The sequence below is a fragment of the Frieseomelitta varia genome, unplaced genomic scaffold, assembly GCF_011392965.1.
Source record: "Frieseomelitta varia isolate USP_RPSP 00005682 unplaced genomic scaffold, Fvar_1.2 scaffold_827, whole genome shotgun sequence".
In the NCBI taxonomy this organism is placed as follows: Eukaryota; Metazoa; Arthropoda; class Insecta; order Hymenoptera; family Apidae; genus Frieseomelitta; species Frieseomelitta varia.
In genome coordinates, this window is record NW_025110620.1 from 302,939 (window position 1) to 307,048 (window position 4,110).

General features: G+C 42.3%; 1 protein-coding gene across 1 annotated transcript in view; it reads right to left on the bottom strand.

The window, feature by feature from the left end:
• LOC122536382 (heterogeneous nuclear ribonucleoprotein K) overlaps positions 1-3,035 on the bottom strand; it is a 90,797-nt gene extending 87,762 nt beyond the window's left edge. Inside the window, exons 1-2 of the mRNA XM_043668713.1 lie at positions 3,029-3,035; positions 2,621-2,623 (exon numbers count right to left, since the gene is read on the bottom strand). The gene's annotated coding sequence lies outside the window, so the exon portion shown is untranslated. The remainder of the gene's footprint in view (positions 1-2,620; positions 2,624-3,028) is intronic.
• Positions 3,036-4,110: the final 1,075 nt, after the last annotated feature.

Sequence of the window (4,110 nt, forward strand, 5' to 3'; positions counted from 1 at the left end):
TTTTTTTTTTGTTTCTGAGTGTTTGAGAGGTTCTGCGTTATTAAGTTAAATCACATGATAATATATTCTTCTCGGCAACTTGATATTCATAAATTGAATGAAATGGAAGCAACTCTACTTGTTACACTGACCGATCGGAATTACGGTTGTTGTTTTTTGAACGTTGCGTGGAGAGTCGCAAGTGCAACATCATAGCGTGGATAGAGAATTTGTCAATCTATGCGAAATGTCACTTTCTCGGCGGAAGTTTTTTAAACGTGCAAGCATCTAAAATAGCTGCCACGTTGCAAAATTTTGTTGATTCTACATCGTAGAATTCGAGAAATGTTGAACTGATTTAATTTTGTTTCTCGAAGCGTGGTATCTTGCACAGTGTACTCTACCGAGCCAAGTAGACTGACAAATATTTCATTCAACTTTAGAGAGTAAACAATTTAATATTAGAATCGCGAAACAATTTATTTTTCCCCATGTGACGGGGTATCCTTCGTCGTTACAATTGGCTCGCGCTTTGTAACCTCTACTAACGTACGAAATGTATTATACCTCGAGCTTCCCGAGAGATTTCTGCGAACGTGTAGCTGCCTCTGTTAAAAAGGATCGGCTACTTCTAGATTCGACTTAGCGAACTGGCAATTAAAGGGGACGTTGTCTTTGATCTCTCGCGTTCACAGAATCTTCGTAACAGCGCCTCTGTCGCGACAGATTTCGTACGTCAATCAAATTCATTCATCGCTGGACACCGATTTTATTAACTAGAAACTCTCTGTTGTGTGTTTTTGCGAAACGTATGACACATGTCCATTTCTTTAATTAACGAACAGCGTCGTTATTACCAACAGCTTACATAGAAAAGACGCGTCAGAACAAATCATCACGTTGTTACACATAAATCTTGCAGGAATAACGAACGACTAAATTTGCAACTGTGTAAATCTGCGATAAATATTTGTCAGTCCAGTTGCCTGGATCGATCCCAATTGAAAACGCGAAACGCGTCTAGCCGACTGACGCGGCAGATTGACACTTTGCTAGTGTCATCGTTGTACATGTCTAAGTTACCGAGTTACACAAAGGAAAATAGGCAAACGATTAGTCAGGCATTTCTATGCAAAAGAAAAAAAAAAGGAGAGAGAAAACCAACAAGAAGTGGAATCAATTTCAGCAGGAGTTGATTTGCGACATAGATTGCAAAATATTTTTAAATTTTTTATCAAAATCTATTTCACAAAGGCAAATTATCAATTTCATAATTGACAAAATTATTTCGAACAGTTTCAATTTCAACAGGGATCAGCTTTTTCCAGTACTAAATAAATGCTAGTGAATATACAAAATACTAAAATTCCTTTTAGGACAAGTTCTTTAAATAACTTTTATTTCAACAGGAGTTGGTTTCCAATATTTTTTGCAACACTAATTGCGTTTGTTACTCTGAAATACCTATTTTTAAATTCCTCGTCAAGGCTTGTTTTATATAAAGAGATATACTTGTTATACTTCGCTGCAGTTTCCAAAAACCGGTAGCCGATCGCCTACTAATGAACAAAACTGGAAGGCAAAGAAACGTCAACACATTATACGTGTAGCCATCTGAAAGCTATTTGGCGCCTAAATTCTTCAGCTCCCTCCCACCTCCTCGTAGCTGAATAAATCACTATCGAGACTCGTCCCTCGGGGGACTTCCATTCATTTCCGCGCGCAATCCGATGGAAGTAGTCCCAGCGATTGCGTGCTCCGCGTCCTTGAAATCTGCCTCATCACGTTCACCAGCGGCAAACCGGCGCTTCCCCACCTGAATAATTTGCAATTGCGGAATTTCAGGAATTTCTTCGTTGCCCCTCCCTACTCCCCTCCGTTGTAAATCGCAATTAAACCAGACGTGAACAATTCCAACGAAATCCAGTGCGCGGCATGGTGAAAGTATTATAGCGCGATCGTAAAATCAATCATTAACCTTTGAAGAAAACTCCTTCAAGAGTTCCCTCTGCAAAAACAGGTATCCTGAAACTTTCGAGTGAGAGTGCAGATTGTTCTTCGTGCTAGCTCCATCGGACGAAATTTCAGTCTCGCCTCTCGACTAGTTATCTTTCCCCCGATTATCTAATTTCTGATGACTTCATTCCCCAGCTATAGACGATGAAACTTTCGTACATTTATGAGAAATTTAAAAATGTGAAAAGATTCGAAGAAAATAATAATGCGAGTAATATGCGAATATTCAGTAGTAATTTTTAGTAATTGATTTCTTTGATGAATTTCTGATCTTCTCCTTTTTTCACTCGTTAATAAAAATAGAAAATTCATAGTCCACTGACTGCTATTTAACAGTGGTAACTACCAAAGTCGTTGAAACGACCAATTCGCAATTTTCGTTAGAAGACAATGTATATCTTCAAAAGTTTAAACGATTTTTCGAGAAACATGCCAATAAAAGCTTCCCTAACTTATTGCATTACAAAGCTTTTCCATTCATTTTTTTATTTCAACGCTTCCGACGGGAAAATTTTATGCTACGGTCGTCGATCGAAAAAAAAAGTCGTAAATCGTACAGGGGTTGTTGTTATCGTTACGAAACCCTGAATTGCGTGGCGCGTTCGCCAGTGGTCGGAGAAACGAAATTCTAGATCGTGGCGGCGCAATTTTTTGACCGGTCCCGGGCCGCGGCGGTGTGCAACGGTAAACGACGATCCGCCAAACGCACGACGTTCCTTCTTCCTCACTTTGGGCAACGAAGGTCCGATTACCTGGGCCCCCACGGTCAGGTATCGAATGGCAGAAAAGCCTCGAGACAGGAAAGGACATGACACGGCGAATTATTCGGTGCATTAACTTTTTTCGTGGCTGGCCGTGGCTGGACGTGATTTCAGGTTTTTGATTTGGCGGCGTATAAACGAGCCGCGCGGCAGCCCCCGGTAGAAAGAAAAATCAAGAAATCTCGAACGAAGCCGGAGAGAAGCACGATATTGACGATCGTATTTTGTTAAACGATCCCTTTCCTTTTTTTTTTTTCTTATCGCTTTTTCACGAGCTTCTGCCAGTCGTGCCCGCGTCTGATTAGTATGCTAAATGTTTAATGAAACGCGATTAACAGCTTAAACACGTCTATGTTGCAACCCATAACAACGCGCGTGTGATTTTTATCCAAGTAGCAGACGCTCGTTAAATTGAAGAACGCAATTACTAGTCGTTCTGGCTTATCAGCCAGTCGGATCACGATGCCAACTTTGCTTCATTTGTCACTGTCTCGGCAATGTAATTTCTTTCCTCCTGCGCGGAGATCTCACCGGCGGCGAGAGAGACTATTCGACGCGGCGCGATCGGAACGTGGAAATATCGGTAATTGCATCTTACCCAATTTTTTTTCTTTTTCTTTCTTTTTTCATGAATTTCACAGCTTGATCTTGACCCCAAAGAGGTCTGGTGTTGAAAAGAAGATACAAATTCAGACTCACCTGCAACAGAAACGAAAAATATGGATTAAGTACTGTCGAAGGGACTGTCATGGCGAACGAAAATATTTATACGATAATGATAAGGTGAAGCGAGCGTTTGCAAGATTCTGCTCGTAGAAATATAATTAATTGGTTTAGTCCAATTATCACGTTGAGGAACATCGACGTTGAATTATACGACGCATAAATTACGTCCCACGAAACTCGAGAATTGATCGTCGTCCACGAGGACGATCCTAATCGCGCGCGAGGGTTGCCAAAAGACGGGAGAAGCTTCGCTCCAACTGGACACTCGCTCGAGCGCGATATTTCCCTCGAGCGCGGGTAGAGAAACGGGGCACGAAACCGCGAGGTTACGCGCATCTTCGTGGCTGCGCGGATCGGGGATCGAGGATCGAGGATCGCCGAATGAACGTGCTCGATCGAATTCGGGAACCGCGCCAGTTCCAGGAACGATCCAGTCTTTCACTTTTCAATTTACAGCGTGAGGAAGAAAAAAAAAAAAAGAAGAGCCCGATACGAGCTCGTCTCCGCTCGTCTACTCCCCCCCGAGTAGCGCCACTTTCTCCGCAGCGATCGAGGGCACTCGCCGAGGGGATGTAATCGCACGGTAATTTCCTCGGTGAGTTTTCTTACCCCTCGCGAGAGGACGCAC